Here is an 18280-nt window from a genome sequence, read left to right on the forward strand (position 1 = left end):
AAACCTGGGATTATGATACCTCCAGTTTTGTTCTTTTTCAAGATTACTTTGACTACTTAGGGTCTTTTTTTTTTTAACAGATTTCATTTATTTATTAGAGAGAGAGAATGAGTGGGGGTGGAGGGGCAGAGGGAGGGAGAGAGAGAGAAGCAGACTCCCCACTGAGCAGGAAACCTAACGTGTGGCTTGATCCTAGGACCCGGAGATCATGACCTGAGCTGAAGGCAGACATTTAACTGACTCAGCACCCAAGCACCCCTGACTACTTGGGGTCTTTTTTCCATTTCATGCAAATTTTAATAGTATTTGCTCTAGTTTTGTGAAAAATATTATTGGTATTTTTATAGGGAATTGAATCTATAGATTGTTTTGTGTAAAATTGACATTTTAACAATATTAATTCTTCCAATTCATGAATATGGAATATCTTTCCATTTGTGTCATCTTCAATTTCTTTCATCAGTGTTTTATAATTTTTGGAGTCCAGGTCTTTCATCTCTTTGATTCAGTTTATTCCTAGGTATTATACTCTTTTCAGTACAATTGTAAGTGGTGTTGTTTTCTTAATTTCTCTTTCTGCTACTTTATTATTAGTGTATAGGAATGCAACCAATTTCTGGGTATTAATTTTGTATCTTGCAACTTTACTGAATTCACTTATTACTTCTAGTAGTTTTTTGGTAGAGTCTTTAGGATTTACTATGTATAGTATTGTGTAATCTGCAAATAGTGACAGTTTAATTTCTTCTTTACCAATATGGATGCCTCTGATTTCTTTTTCTTGTCTGATTGCTGTGGCTAGGACTTCAAGTACTATGTTGAATAAAAGTGGTGAGACTGGATATCCTTGTCTTGTTCCTGATCTTAGAGGAAAAGATCTGAGTTTTTCACCATTGAGTGTGATGTTAGCTGAGGGTTTTTCATATATCGCCCTTACTATGTTGAGGTATATTCCCTTTAAACTCGCTTTGTTGAGAGTTCTATCATGAATGGATGTTAAATTTTGTCAAATGCCTTTTCTGCATCTATTGAGATGGCCATATGGTTTTTATCCTTCATTTTGTTGATGTGGTATATCACATTGGTTGATATGCAAATATTGAACGATCCTTGTATCCCCAGAATAAATCCCACTTGATTGTGATGAATGATCTTTTTAATGTATTGTTGTGTGTGGTTTGTTAATATTTTATTGAGGATTTTTGCATCTATTTTCATCAAGGCTATTGGCCTGTAGTTTTCTCTTTTTGTGGTGTCTTTGTGTGGTTTTGGTATCAGGGTAATGCTGGCCTCATAGAATGTATTTGGAAGCTTTCCTTCCTCTTCTATTTTTTGGAATAGTTTCTGGAGTATAGGTATTAACTCTTCTTTAAATATTTGGTAGAATTCACCTGTGAATTAGTCTCATCCTGGATATCTATTTTTTGGTAGTTTTTTGTTTACCAATTCTTTTCCATTACTTATGATCAGCCTGTTCAGATTTTCTATTTCTTCCTTATTCAGTATTGGAAGATTGTATATTTCTAGGAATTTATGCATTTCTTCTAACTTGTCCAATTTGTTGGCATATATATATATATATATATTTTTTAATTTTTTAGTATTCTCTTATAATCCTTTGTATTTTTGTGGTGTCAGTTGTTACTTCTCTTTTGTTTCTGATTTTATTTATTTGGGTTTCTTCTCTTTTGTTCTTGATGAGTCTGACTAAGAGTGCAGAGTTATTTACAATTGCTGTATCCTCTTGTTGGTTTGATCCCTTTATCATTATGTAATGCTATTCTTTGTGTCTTGTTACAGTCTTTAAAGACTATTTTTTCTGATATAAGTATTACTACCCCAACTTTTTTTTCACTTCCATTTCCATGTTAATGTTTTTCCATCTCTTCACTTTCAGTCGCTATGTATCTTTCTGAGGTGAGTCTTTTGTAGGGAGCATATAGATGGGTCTTAATTTTTTTTTAAATCGATTCTGGCACCCCATGTCTTTTGATTGAAGCATTTAAACCACTTAAAGTAATTACTGTTAAGTATGTGCTTATTGTCATAGTGTTACTTGTTTTTTGGGTTTTTTTATATTTCTTCTCTGTTCCTTTTTTCTCTTGTTCTCTTTCTTTGTGTAGGTGAGTTTCTATAGGTTATGTTTGACTTTCTTTCTCTTTTTGTGTATCTATCATAGATTTTGGATTTGTGGTTACTATGAGATTCATATATAACATCCTAAGTAACAACAATATATATTAATTTTGGTCATTTAAGTTCCAACACATTCGAAAGAAAGAAAGAATAAAAAAAGGCTTCTTTCTTTTTTCCTTCCCCCCCCCTTTTTTTTAACTCCCTGCTCTGTGTTTTATGCATATGCTATCATGTTTACATCTTTATATTCACAATTTTCTTATGTCTCATTATGAACATTTCTTTCCCACTTAAAAAGTCCCTTTAAATGAATTCTCAACATTTGCTGCAACATGGACGGCACTGGAGCAGATAATGCTAAGTGAAATAAGTCAAGCAGAGAAAGACAACTATCATATGATTTCTCTCATCTATGGAACATAAGAACTAGGATGATCGGTAGGGGAAGAAAGGGATAAAGAAAGGGGGGGTAATCAGAAGGGGGAATAAAACATGAGAGACTATGGACTATGAGAAACAAACTGGGGGCCTCAGAGGGGAGGAGGGTGGGGGAATGGGATAGGCTGGTGATGGGTAGTAAGGAGGGCACTTATTGCATGGTGCACTGGGTGTTATACGCAACTAATGAATCATCGAGCTTTACATCGGAAGCCGGGGATGTACTGTATGGTGACTAACATAATATAATAAAAAATCATTAAAAAAAAAAGTCCCTTTAACATTTCTTATAAGGCTGCTTAAGTGGTGATAAACTCCTTTATCTTTCGTTTGTCTGTGAAACTCTGTATCTCTCCTTCAAATCTGAATGATAACCTTGCAGGATAGAATATTCTTGGTTGTGGGTTTTTTTTTTTTTTCAGTACTTTGACTATATCATGCCACTCCTTTCTGGCCTGCAAAATTCTGCTAAAAAATCAGCTGATAGGCATATAGATTTACTTTTGTGGGTAACTTTTTGCTTCTCTCTTGCTGCTTTTAAATTTCTCTCTTTATCTTAAAACTCTGACATTGTATTTAGTAGGTATCATGATGTGGACCTCCTTGGGTTTGTCTTATTTGGAACCCTGTGCTTCTTGGACCTGGACGTCTGGTTCCTTCCCCAGGTTAGGAAAGTTTTCAGCTATTATTTCTTCAGACAAATGTTCTGCCCCTTTTTCTCTCTCTTCCTCTGGCACCCCTATAATATGAATGTTTTTTTCATTTGATGTTGTCCAAGAGATCCCTTAACCTATTCTCATTTTAAAAAATTCTTTTCTCTTTTTGCTGTTCAGCTTATGTGTTTTCCATTACCATCTTCCAGATCACTGATATGCTCTTCTGCATGCTTTAATCAACTGTTGATACCCTCAGCATTTTTTTTTTTTAGTTATTGTATTCTTCAACCCTGATTGGTTCTTTTTAATATTTTCTATGTCTTTATTGAAGTTCTTACTGAGTTCTTCCACTCTTCTCTCCAGCCTGGTGAATATCTTCACAATCATTACTTTCATGTCTTTATCAGGTGTATTACCTATCTCTTTTTCATTTAGTTCTTTTTCTGAGTTTTTTTTTTTTTTTCTAATTCTTCCTTTGGAGCATATTCCTTTGTTCTCCTTGCCGCCCTTCCCCCCCACCATTTTGCTTGACTTTCTCTTTGTTTCTACAGAGTAGGCAGAACAGCTACTTCTCCTAAACTCAAAGGAATAGTCTTGTATGTGGTCATCTCCTATGTACACTGTGTGTGCTTGATGACTTTCACTGGCTGGCTAGAGCTGTGGCTGGCTTGGGAGGGGGTCTTGGGGTCTTTCACATATTAAGCACCTGTCAGGTCAGCTAAAGCTGAAGAGAATGCAGGCCAAGTGTCCTGAGGTCCTATATATTGAGGGCATGCTAGCTGGACAGCTGAAGCTGAAATGGGTACAAGCCCAGGTGTCCTGGGATGCTTTGTGCAGGACATCTTGGTGGGAACCTAGAGCTGAGGTGGTGTGTGGACCAGGAGGTCCCTGAGTTCTCTGTGCAGAGGGTACCCTGGCAGGATAGCTGAAACTAAAGTGGCTGCAAACCAGGGGGACCCGGGGCACTACACACAGAGCTGAAGTTGAAGTGTATGTAAACCGGGGTGTTCCAGGACTCTCTGCACAGATAGTAACCTGAAGGGGAGGCTGGAGCCAATGCGGAGAACAGTTTGGGAGGTCCTAGGGCACTCTGTGCAGGGAGCATCCTGGAAGGACAGCTAAAGCTAAAATGGACATGGGCTGGTATGGTCCTTGGGCTCTCCCTGCAAAATGTGCCCTGAATAGCCAAAGTTGAGGTGGTTGCAAGCTGGGTTAGCCTAGGGCTCTCCAAACTGAGGATATTCTGGCAAGATAGCTGAAGCTGAATTGGGTGCAAGCCAAGGTGTCACAAGGTGTGCAGCACAGGGGTGCCCTGGTCAGGTGTCTGGAGCCCGGACCAGCCTGGACAGGAGTGTTCCAGGGCTCTTCATGCAGGGGGCATCCTGGCAGGGCGGCTGGATCTGAAGCAGATGTCAGCTGAGAGGTTCCGGAGTGCTCTGCACCAGGGGTGCTTTCGCAAGCCATCTGAGGCTAACGTGGAGGCCTGCAGTGTTCTGGGGTGCTTTGTGCCTGCATCACTTTGGCATAAAGCTGGGGAGTCCTGGTGTGCATTGCCCTGTGGCCACCTTGGTAGGCTTGGGCTAGTGTGGGCTAGGAGCTAGCAGTTCACTGAGGCAGCAGGCCAGTTATAGCACCCAGACAGTACATTGGTCTGTACTTTCAAGGTGGAGAGAACGTGTACTCTGTCAGTCAGCCCCTCCCACCCAGGGAGCATTCCAGTAACCCAACCCCTGTCCCCGAACACACACCTCTTGGCAGAGTTCTATGGCTGGCTCTTTCATATGCTAGTAGCTCTTTTAAACAACGGCTTTTTAAAGAAAAAAAAGAGAATAAACAAAGCAAATAAAGAGAAGAAAAAAAAAGGAATGAACAAACAATAACAAACAAAACAGAATGTGCTTGGTTTAAATTCTGTGCCCCAGGGCAACCAGGGCTGGTGTGGGCTGGCGGACCTGTGCTTGTTGAGGCAGCTGGCTCCCTGTGTAGATCAGAGCCGCCAAGTGATGGGGTCCTGACCCTGCTCCACCAGTGTCGGCTTCGAAGGTGATGTGGGAATGTAAACCGTGTCCTTCTCCAGTCCCTTGGACAGAGAGAGCGTTCTTCTAGCACCTTTGGTGCCATTTGGCGAAGTTCAGGTGCTGTCTCTTTTCTGCGCTAGTTGCATTTTCAAACTGTGGCTTTGTTTCTGTGCCCAATGATCAAGGCATCGGTTCCTGGTCCCTCAGGACTATCCCTTCCCACAGCAGTTTGCAACAGAGTTGGGGGGGAGATTTGGGGGGCAAGGGGGTGGGCATTCCCTTTGTTACCATGTTTCTGTCTCTCACTGTTCTCTTTTGCCATTCTCTCTGTCTTTTGTGTTGCAGAAACTGTTCAGTTGGCTCTCAATTCTTCAAGAGGAATCGTTCTAGCTATAGGTGTAATTTGGTGTTTTGTGGAGGGGGTGAATTCAAGGTCTTCCTATGTCACCTTCTTGGACCAAAACTTCTTTTGGGGTTTTATGGAGGCTTTCTTATACAGGCATGAATGATTAACTCATTGGCCACTGGTATTGATTCAACCTCTAGTCCCTCTCCTCTTCCTAGAGGTTGAGTTGTGGGGGCAAGGGTGTGGGATTGGGGCACAGTGTGACTGAAAGTTCCAATCCTCTAATCTGGTTGGTTCCACTGGCAACCAGCCCCTGTCTTTAAGAGTGTTCCAAAAGTCACCTCATCAAAATAACAAAAGATACCTTTATCACTCTCATCACTTAGGAAATTCTAGGAGTTTAAGGAGCTCTGTGTCAGAAAGGGATGAAGACCATGTATATATTTATTATAAATGAAAATATTACATATGCATATGTGTGGTATATAAATCTAAATTTGCATGTATTGAGATGTGATATGGGGCGCCGGGGTGGCTCAGTTGGTTAAGGCTCTGCCTTCAGCTCCGGTCATGATCCCAGGGTCCTGGAATGGAGCTCTGCGTCCTGCTTCCTGCTCAGCAGGGAGCCTGCCTCCCCCTCTCCCTGCCCCACCACCATTCATGCTCTCTCTTGCTATCTCTCTCCCAATAAATAAATAAAACTTTAAAAATAAATAAATAAAATGTTTTTCTTAATGTGTGTCATGCTAAAAATATGTCTGAAAACCCCTGCTTTAGGTGATATTTTACTTCTATACTTACTTATGCTTTCATACTTACTCACAGATTTATGTTAATGGCCTACAGTTAGTGTTCACTTCTGTGATAATTCAGATTCAGAGAAAGAACTATTGGCGTCAATGGCGTGTCATAGCACTTGATAGCGGCCCAGGAGCACATGGAGAGCTAGCTGACCAGCATGAGCTAGAAAATTCTGTGAGGTCATTAAGCTCAAGCAGGGAACAACTATTCTGGACTATTATAGTTTTGTCCAAAGGCAACAAAGGAACACACAGCTGAGTACAAGATCTGGGCCAAGGCACGCCAAAGACTAATCCTCTAACCGGTCCTAACTATCACCAGACTCCAGAACCACTCGGGTTACTGACCTTCGGTTACAGCTATCTATTGAAAAACCTAACGAAGAAGAAGCAGAAACTTCATTCCTGTCTTTTAAATATTTCTCCTTATTAACAACGCTACTTATTTTAGTGATTTACGCTTTTCTTTGTCCCTAATGGGACAGGGGTCATTTTCGTTTTATGCATGAAAGAGATTATAAAGGTAACTCAACTCAGAATTGTATTTCTCTTTTTGGCATAATGGTCTTATTTATATATTTGAATTATTTGGGGTATATTTTTAAAAGTTAATATCATTAAAACAAATAAACAAATAGACCCAAGAGTATCCAGAGGTAAATCTTCCCTGGCAGACTATATATAAATAAAAGTTTCATAAATCGATTATTTTTTCGTGGTTTTGCTGCTCAAGAGCCTGGAACATTTTTGCTTCATGCTTCTCAGTCAGCCCTTTGTTTTCTTCAAGGAGCTGATGATAAAGAAATTCTGATATAAACAACCCCTCCCTAAGCTACCCATTTGATACATTTCAATTTTCTTTTATTGTGATTGCTGAAAATAAAGACAAAACTATGCTCACTGTTACATTTGTGATAAGAACTGCTTGTCTACTGGCCCAGATTTTTACAAGTGCAAAAGCATGTGTGTGTGTTATGAAGGTTTGTGAAATGATTTGGTAGAGATGAAGAGGAATAAAGATTTCCTGCTTGTGAACATAATGGGCTAGGTAGCGTCCTAATTTCTTGAGCCCTGCCAGAGAAAGTCATGGCCTGGCTGAATCCCAAATGGGTGTAAAGGAGCAGGCATAGACTGAAAAACAGTGAGAGCTGAATTTTGTATCTGATTCTAACACAATCAATTACCCTTGATCAGCATGACTTCTTCCCTGCAGAAGTTTCCATGGAAATGACATTAATGAAGTGTTTTAACTTCTGAGAATAGGTTGCTCCATTTCTGAATGATAGGCTGGATATTGCTGGTGAAGACAGTAAACATTTGGAGGGAGATGAACTGCCTTATTCCAAGACACAAACACTATTGCTAATTTCTCACAATCTTTCTCTCACTCTCCGGGAGGAGTGTACAGTCATTTTAAGACCTCCTACAAATTAGCACAGCATCACGATTAATAGCCCCCTCCGGGAGAGGACTTACCCATGTGCCAGACACTGGGTGAGGCCTTGTACCTGCATGTTTCCATTTGGTCTTCACAATACATCCTGGATTAGAGGTTGTTATTCTTGTATAAAATAAGGCTGATTAAGCTCCAGATTCTGTTTTCTAACTCATGCATTTCTGTCCAACTCCTCAGCCTTATCACTGCCATCGGCTACAACTTGACAGCATTTTACGTCTATGCCTTCAGATGTTCTTGCTACAAAATAAATAAGTAAGTAAATAAATAAATAAATACATATTGAGGAACTTCAAGTAACTTTAAGGTAAGATGATATTTATATCTAAAAAATCGTACAATGCTCATATATAATTATGTAGTTTAAAGGCCATCTTGTACACCATAGCTATTGTTTATAAACTGAACGAATAAATGCAATATTTTATATCATCACTCAAAAATTTTATTAAGCTCCTTGTATTCTAACAATTTATGGTACTAGTGCCCACCCTTGAAAAAAAGATAATATTAGGTGATGTTTTTCAAGCTGAAGTTTGGCTTACTCTTCCAGAAATAATTTTAGGAGAGACTGGTATTAGACAGCACTCAAACAATACCATAACCAGTATGGAAATTACATTCTTTGAGTTCACCTTTTAAGGCACAAATGCTTCTTTCTGAAAAGACTGGAAGCAAGTGTCGTGGCTCACCACTACTGAGGGCCCAACATAAATAAATACGGTGTGTCTTATCTCTTATAGATTGGATGTGTCAGATTATGTGTACTCAGGCAGTGGGCTCATTATGAAAAACAAACTTGATAGCGTGTGTTGGGAGAAATTGAAAACCAAGAAGAAAATTAGTTTCCTTTATACCTAGGATTTCCAAATGTTTGTGGCTATAAGATCTTTCTCTATTTTTTTTATCCCAAAGAATTCCTACCCTTTCTAGTGAAAAGAACATGTAAAATAGTCTCAAAGTCCTCGGTGCTCAATTTTCACAGAAAAAGTCAGAACAAAGGATCAGAGGGGCGCCTGGCTGGCTCAGTCTGTGGAGAGTGTGACTCTTGATCTGGGGTTGTGAGTTTGAGCCCCACCTTGGGTGTAGAAACTTAAAATAAAATCTTAAAAAAAAGAAAAAGAAAAGAAAACAGAATCGAAAAGGGTGTCAGAAGTTTCATTCGGCTAAGTGATTCTCTCGAGATTTATTTTTTAAGGCACTGGTCACTCAAAGAAATACATAAAGTAAGACTAGACTTCATAGGACTGCCCCTTCTGCCCCCTCCTCGCCCCACCACCTGCCCCAGCAATTGACCAGGGTCCTCAATTTAACCAAAAAATAGTCTGACAGTGACATTTTCAGAGAAAAGGTAGATGATAAGAACAGGATGTCAACATAAGTATTTTGGGGAAACAGTCCCTAAATGTCTAATGGTTTTTGACATCCATATACACATTTATTCTCCTACTGTTATAATTCTGGAGGTTGAAAGTTAGTATAAGGAATGGCAATCCTTGGTCCTTACAAAATGCTTTATCAGAAAAAAAAGACAGATTTAGTCAGTTTTACTGTAATGAAGTATACTATAACATTCTGAAGTTGTTTTTAACATGAGTGTTGGTTAAAAATCACTTTTTATATTAATCAAAAATATATCCAGGGAACAAAAGATTGATTAGAGCACCCTTCATTCCCCTAATTGAGAATATCTCCCATTGACAGCCTTTCTTTCTTTCTTTCTTTCTTTCTTTCTTTCTTTCTTTCTTTCTTCTTTCTTTCTTTCTTCTTTCTTTCTCTTTCTTTCTTTTCTTTCTTTCTTTCTTTCTTTCTTTCTTTCTTTCTTTCTTCTTTCTTTTTTTGTAGTAGGGAAGTAAGGGGGTGAGGGGGTGGGTTTCCCATAAGAAAAGTTAACAAATAATTTCTGTGGTTGAGATTAAAGTCCTTCTCTTCTGGAGCCAAGGCAGGTAAAGGAAACCTGTCACCATTACCCATTATATTTTCTGTGGGGTCTAAAATTATCCAATAAATGCTAGCACTGCAGTAATTATGGAGTTACTATTAATTATTTGCTATTGCCAATCTCAAGCCAACTAATGAAAACCGTACAATGATATTCTGAAACTGGGCCCAAGGGATATGGAGCACTTCGTTTTCCTTGTTGTTGTTTAAGAAAAAAAACTGCCAACAACAGTGAAGCAAGTACGAAAGTCCACATCTAGCTCATAAACCCATCTAGTGTCTAACAGAAGATGCACTAAATGACATTGTAGGTTCGGGCTATCTCTGCTGTGTGAGGGACCCTGGCATAGCCCCAGAGCACAAGATTCAAAGGGCACTAATCCCTGTGCAGGACTTTAGTCATTCCCTTGTGTGTCCCTAATACTTAAAAATAACTGAGCACATCCCCCCAACATAGGTAAATGTTTTTCTTTACAAATTGTATACATATATATTATTATGTTAACAAAGTATGCACACGATAAAAACTTATACAAGTAGAATTTTTAAATTTATATGGAAACATAAATTCTCATATTTTCCAGCTGTAGCTCAGTGGGTGGTTTTGAGCAATCCCTGGAGTGTAAGTTCCTCCCTCCTCCTCCCACTTAGCGCACGGCTGGTCTGGACTAGACAAGTACAGGCTGACCTGTCCTTTCCTTTGAATCCACATGTCCCCTGATTGGCAATTATCTTAATGTATTTAATTTTTAGAAACAAGATTAAGGAACGTTTGGGAAAAAAGACCACATTTAATTAGGACCAACATTTCTAGAGAGATTGTGTGAAACAGTGAAAAGGAACTTCATTAGCATCTTAGCTTTTGTCGAATTGGGAAGCATTCTTCTTAAAACAGAGTTAAGCCCGGTTTGAGAGAAGCCAGGAAAATAGATTTGGAGTGGTGCTAGATTATTTATTTATTTATTTATTTATTTATTTATTTATTTATTTAAAAGATTGTATTAACTTATTTGAGAGAGAGAGAGAGAGAGAGAGAGAGCATGAGCAGCCGGGAGGGGCAGAGGGAGGGAGGGAGAAGCAGACTCCCTGCTGAGCCGAGAGCCCAATGTGGGACTTGATCCCAGAACTCTGGGATCATGACCTGAGCCGAAAGCAGACACAACAACGGAGCCACCCAGGAGCCCCTGGATTTTAATATAAGGTTAGTAAAAAGAACCTACTGGATAAAAGTAGGACTAATGTATAGAATTCCTTAATTATTTACTTTAAAAATCACTTTTGGTTAATTATATATAATAGTGAGTTAGAAAATGTATGTACTTTGGGTTTTATCAGATCTTAACCTTTTCACAGCACATTCACTTGGATATCTCATAAAATACAGACAACTAAATGGCATATTTATACATAGTCGTAAAACAACATTTATATTAATTTAATGGTTGGGTTAGAAAATAAGACATAACTACTTTGAAACTTTGGGTGTTTTATTTATAAACTGAAGAATATTTTTTTTCTCCTGGCCCTAACCCAGTTTCACCCTCTGTAATCCTACCCATATTTCAAAGTTCTCCTCTAATTCCATTTCTTTATCAAGTATTTTGAAATCCATCCTTATTGTATTCAAAACTAGTCACTTCCCTTCAGTTCACACATTGAACATTGTGGTACTTTTCATCATTAGCCTGAATAATAAGAACAGCTATTTTGCCCAGATCACAATTTGTAAATGGCAGATCTAAGAAGAGCTCAAATCAATCTGACTTCCAAGTCCATGCCCCTCTGTGATACCATGGCTTATGAATTATAATAACCAGATTGGCATTCTCAAAGGGCTGGTACGGTCCTGCAGTGTGTAACATAACACCTTATACAAAATGGAGAATCATGAATGTTTGGTAATTTGAATCAATAAATGTAAAACAGCTACCCTGAATATATGCATTCAAATCATATACATATAATTTAATACGTTCTTTCATTGGCACTTAAAATTCATATTCTTTTTTTTTTAAAGATTTTATTTATTTATTTGACAGAGATAGAGACAGCCAGCGAGAGAGGGAACACAAAGGGGGAGTGGGAGAGGAAGAAGCAGGCTCATAGTGGAGGAGCCTGATGTGGGGCTCGATCCCATAACGCCGGGACGTTATGGCAGACGCTTAACCGCTGTGCCACCCGGGCACCCCACATATTGTTCTTTAAGTATATATTTGTTATCTTCTGAAGGAAAAGAATGTGGAAAGGAATATGCGAAGAAAATCAGGGGACTACCATAATGTCCTGTTCTAAAGAAAAATACTAGAAAAGAAGAGATTCAATTTAAATGGGAAAATACTGAAAAGAAATTCATTGCTTGAGCGAATGGGCTCATTTTCTGATGTACATCAAAAATTTTTGTTCTTCTTTGACTTTTCCCAAATCACAGTAGATGATTAATAATGCACATGAAAAACATTTCCTCTACAGAGGAAATTCACCACCACATAGTAGTGTTTGCACCCTTCTCAAGAATTCTGGGGTGTCATAATAGGCCATCAGAAATCCTCTTTGACCGAAGCTTCCCAGGAGAAACAATGAAGATTCCTTTGTTGCAACCTTTGGGAATGCTGGTGGAGGGGATTGCAGGATACAAGCAGATGCCCAGGAAGACAGAAATTCCCTCCAGAGATAGGAGAAAATATGTCACGGAGGATGAGTCTGGCCTTGGGATTTCAGCTTGGATAGAAAAGAGGTTTTTTGAGAAGGCCTCTGAAGGGTTTCTGAATGCCCCCAGGGTAGCTCTTGAGAACTTGTTCTAAAAGTCTTAGAAGCTTCTAAAGCTGAAAGAGTAAGGCTAACTCATCGGAGCCCCCAATAGCTGTATCCATCATGTAAAGTCAAATCAAGGTCGTCTGAGAGAAGCAAAAACAAAACCAAAGAATTCTTTAGCTTTAAAAGACACAAAGCTCAACAGGTTAAGGAAGCTGTTTAAAAACTGCAGGTCTGACAATAAAGTCATGAATGACTCTGATGTAGAACTCTTTTGAAATATATCTAATATATTTTCCTTTTTCAACAATTTAGCTTTATCTTCTGTAGTCCTTCTGCCAGGTAGAGCTGGCCTGCCCATGGGCGCATTGACTCTGGGAAAAGGAAACAAGTAGAGTTTTAAAAGAAAAAATCATTGATCAGCTGTGAGTTCCAAATCTGACTTTAAAAAAAAATTTATAGGGAGACAACAGTCTTGAAATATGGCTTTCAAGAGAGAAAAAAGGATTTTTCTCACCATCGTCAAAGCTTGGATTTTATTCCAGAACCAAAGCTTAAAGGATTGACTATAACTTGAACATACAGAAGAAACAATGAGAATATAATGAGGAAAAGTTCCTGCCACCCTGTGGAGGAAACAGTCTGCCTGTGCTGCTGGGGGGTGGAACGAGGAGAGGGATGGCTTTCTGCATCCCCAGCCTAGAGGTGAATTTCAGAGGAAAACACATCAGTAGAAACACCCAGATATGTTTAGGAGAATTCCAGGTCTGAAGTCTGTAACTGACTTCCTCAAGTGTAGGCTGAAAACACTTCTAATGCCTCTCAGGGAAAACCATGGTTAATGTAGCACCACACACGTCAGGCTAGAGGTCAAGGAGAAGCCTGAGAGAGGGGCCTAGCTCCGTGGGCCTGAAGGCAGCCTCCCAGAGTCTAGCACAGTCCAGCTTAGTACAGAGAAAGTAACTGAGAGGTCCTGAGCCTACAAGCAATAGTGTAAATAGAGAAGAGACCATGATAACAAAACAGGCCTCAGTGGGGGCAGGCCATAGAGAATCTGCACTTCGGAATAAGCGTCAGGGGGAAGGTCACGTTCATCAGCAATGGGTGAGGTGTACGGCCCAAAACACCAGGTAGGACCAACAATACCTCAGTCAATGCTAGAAAAGACACCCAGAAATGAGAAGACCAAGCTGCATCATTCTGAATCCAGAGACCCTGGGTTAAGAAACCTTAGTTGGATTGAGAAATCTCAATTGATATCCACCATAGGTCATAGAAGACCAATCTCTCCTTCCCTAATGCAGCCATGACATACAAATGTTTCTTGTATGGCCAGATGCCATCTTGGGAAGCAGGAGAGGATAGAAGGGAGAGAATCCGCGAGGAGATAAACAGATATTCAGAAGAGACCTTTATAAACATTGAGGTTGAGAGAGCATCGTTTGCAAGATAAATTTTCATCTGCCTCTGTTTTAGTGTTCTAGGGCTGCTGGAACAAAGGAAAACGAACCGGGTGGCTCAAAACAGCAATAACTTATTCTCCCACAGTTCTGGCTAGAAGCTCAAAATCAAGCTGTCAGTAGTACCATGTTCCTGCTGAGGCTCTCGGGAAGGATCTGTTCTATGCCATTCTCTCAGCTTCTAGTTCTGCTAGTAATCCTTGGTGTTTCTTGAGATAGGTCTGCAAATACCACTATGTGGCAGTGAATTTCCTCTGTAGAACTCTTCTATATTTTTAATGTGCCTCATTAACTGTCTAGTGTGAATTGGGAAAAGTCAAAGAAAAACAAAATTTTTCAATGCATATCACAAAATGAGACCATTCTCTCAAGCAATGAATTTCTTTTCTTTTTTTTAAGATTTATATATTTATTTAAATGAAGGGAGGGGCAGAGGGAGAGAATCTCAAGACAACTCCCCATGGCACATGGAGCCTGACGTGGGGCTCCATGGCAAGACCCACGAGATCGTGACCTGAGCCGAAACCAAGAGTCCAACGCTTAACCGACTGAGCCACCCAGGTGCCCCTCAAGCAATGAATTATTTTCTTTCAAGTATTTTCCCACTTAAATTGTATTCTCTTGTTTTCTAGTATTTTTCTTCAGAATAGTACATTACTATAGTCCATTGAAATTCTTCCCATATTCCTTTCCATATTCTTTTCCTTTAAAAGATAACAAATATATTAAAGAACCATAGGAATTTTAAGTACCGATGAAATGACTTGTTAAATTATATGAGTATATACAATTGTTTATATATATATATATATATACATATATATATATATATTTTTTTAAGTAGGCTCCATGCCCAGCACAGAACCCATTGCAGGGTGCAAAGCCATGACCCTGAGATTAGACCTGAGCTGAGATCAAGTGTCGAAGGCTCAACTGACTGAACCAGCCAGGTGCCCCATGAATATATATGATTTGAATGCATATATTCTGAGTGGCTGTTTTGCATTTATTGATACAAATTACCAAACATTTGTGATTCCTCATTTTGTACAAGGTGTTGTGTTGTGTGCTACAATACCCTGCCCATCCAATCCAGTCATTATATTTCATAAACACCAGAGATGAGTACTCGAATGAATCTTCTGAGGGGACACAACTCAACCCATAGCAGTTCCCAACAGGACTGTAGGTTTCAGAGCTAGCTGAGTTTATTTATGTGATTACTTTTATTATCATCTTTTCCCTGTTGGTTGTAGTGTACTTTTGACCCTTCTCTGGCAGGAGCTGACAAACTCCAGCCTACATGTGAATTCTATGCAACTACCTATTATAAGACTCAGCAGCTAAAAGACAGATTTTCATTTGTAAGTGGTTTTAAATAAATCAAAAGAAGAAGAATATTTTATAACATGTGAAATATACGTAGAACCGCAAGTAGATGTCCATACACAGAGTTTTATCCCTGTCACACTTGTTACGGTGTGACAATGACAGAGTTGAGCAGATGCAACACAGATCGCAGGCAAACAAAGCCTGAAATATTTACTCTGCACTCCTTTATAGAAAAAGTTTTCTGCCTCTGATCTACATTGATGGAAAAAAAGGGAGAAATATAAAGTGATGGATATGAATGCACGGAGAAATCGCCAGCAAGTTCGTATTTAAAGGACTCTTGAAAAAATGAAAAAGAAATATGATGGAAAGGCAAGAAGAAGAACAACAACAAGAACAAGAATAAGAGGAGGAGGAATGGGAGGAAGAGGTGGAGGGAGAAGGACGAAGGGGAAGAGGGGGAACCCTTTGAGGAGGAAGAAATAATTTAGGAGGTAGAAATAATTTAGAGAAGTAATAGGGAATAAATGGGAATGATGTCAGTGAGGCTAAAAGTTCCCAAGATTTTGAGGCTTGTGAAAAATTGATAGCAAAAAAAAAAAAAAAATTGCGAGTTAGGAAAACAAGAATGGGGTATAAGGCCACCACTTGGTTGAATGACACATGCTGCAGAATAGAAAAAATTGAGTTATTTAACTGACTCTACAAATTCCTTAAGTATGTTTCCATTTTTTTTTTTCTGTGAAGATTTATCATTACTTGGAAAGAACAAAACAAATAGTAATAAGAAGAAAGGGAGAGCAAGAGAGTAAAATAGCAAATACCCATCAGGTCTAGTTCATCTCCAGGCCTAGGTGAAAAATATCTCCTGATACTAAAAAGATACCATCATATCAATCTATCAAAAAGGTGTAGATGATTACTAAGTGACTATTGATAATCTTCTGGAATTTGGAGAGAACTGAAAGGTGCTTTAAATACAGAGCTAGAAAAATAAAGCCTCAAATTAGAAAGAGAAAAAAAAGATGCTGCCAGCTATCAGATTGAGAGCTTGCTATGACTTCCAGTGAGACTCCAGGATGAATTGTTGAGTCTTCAAGAACTGAGAAAGGAAACTTGTGATCAAGAAGAGAACAGGTTTACTAGAAAAATCAGGCCAGGTAAGCCTCATACCATTTTTAGATAGGATCGTAATATACACCTTGATTTTAGAGGGTCTTTTGACAGGCTTTCTTATAGTACCCTTAGAAGTAAAAGATTTAGAAGGAGTGATGTTTGCAGATCAAGAAGTGTTATCAGTGCAGTTACTCAGGTTCATAATTGGGGTACTTGATTAATGAGATTCCCCAAAGTGCTGATTAATGAATTGATGCAAGTTACAGTGAATTCTCCAGGAGAATGTTGCTGTCTTATTCTCTAATTTTTACAAATGATTTAGTTAAGGATTGGCTGACACAATGCCTAAATTTGCAGAAACTCAGGAGCAGCAAGGGGTACAATCAAGACCCAAAAATATTTTCAGAAACGGAAGCAAAATCCTATAGTCAGATCCCAAACAAAACAAAGCAAAACGCCAACAACAAACCCACACCAGGAAAACAAAGTCGTGCTTCTCAAGGCCAGTTCCATGTTAGAATTACCTGGGGCGATTTTGATTTAATGGGTCTGAGAGTAGCCTAAGGATCAGTATTTTTTAGAGGCTTTCCAGTTGATTCTAAGTTGAGCCAGTTGAGAATAGTGATTATATGCAAGTAGAGGGGGATGGTATGTGGAATAACCAGAGCCCAGTGCACGGAGTGAAGAGTTTGGAGGCTTCGTGGACTGCAAGATCAGCGAAGCGACGGTGAGATGTAGCAGCTGAAAAAGCTATAATGATCTGAAGTTGTAAATATCGAACAGAGAATTAGAAAATGGTAACGCCCTTTGGCAGGCACTTACTCTCGCATCAGGCACAGTAAAAAGGATTTTTGTGCATTATATAGTTTAATCTTTACATTAACTCTGTGAGGTCGATATTACCACCCCCGGTGTGTAGTGGAGAACACCGCAGCTTACTGAGGCTAAGTACCTTGCCCAAATCACCCAGCTAATATCGAGCGTGGCTGAGTTTACTGACCGACGAGACAGTGAGGAACTAAAGACGGCCTGGAGAGACGATTTTACGGGAGCTTATTAGAAAGGAAGGATCTAAGTGATATTTTCTTGAAGAATTGGTGTTTAAGGGAATATAGATAGTGAAGAAATACAAAATTCAAATATTTTCCCAAGATTTTCAGTCTAAAAGAATGGAATATTTGTGGGAGCTAAGAAAAGAAATATGAGGGGGAGCCTGGGTGGTGCAGTCGGTTAAGCGACCGACCCTAGGTTTCAGCTCAGGTGCCGATCAGGGTCGTGGGATTGAGCCCATGCCGGGCTCTGCTCCGTGCAGTCTGCCTGAGATTCTTTCTCCCTCTCCCTCTGCCCCNAAAAAAAAAAAAAAAAAATATATATATTATGGTGATAGGGAAGAGGGTTAAATTTTTGGAGAAAACTAATTTTGTTTTTAAATACTACCAGATAATATTTATAGAGTACCTGTAACAGGCATTTTATATCCATCTCTTTTAAGCCTCATACGACCCAGGGTACTATTAGTATTCTCATTTTAGAGAAGTTGCCCAAGATCACAGAATAAGGGGTTATAGCCAGGGTTTGAAACCAGGTCTCTGAGTTAGAGCCCGCACTCTGAATCACCTGGCTATATGATATGGCAAATTCTAGACTGTGACCCATCTTAAGTGTGAACAACTACATCCATTATAACAAAATTCTCACACTTGTTAGGAAATGATGCAGATTTTTTATAGCATTTTCCATGAAATGTAAAGAGAGTCTGTTTTTTTACTTAGATCATGCAGAAAAGTTTGTATTTTCCAAAATGATATAGGTACAATAAAAACAGGTATT

This window comes from Ailuropoda melanoleuca, chromosome 15 (genome assembly GCF_002007445.2).
Source record: "Ailuropoda melanoleuca isolate Jingjing chromosome 15, ASM200744v2, whole genome shotgun sequence".
Classification (NCBI taxonomy): Eukaryota; Metazoa; Chordata; class Mammalia; order Carnivora; family Ursidae; genus Ailuropoda; species Ailuropoda melanoleuca.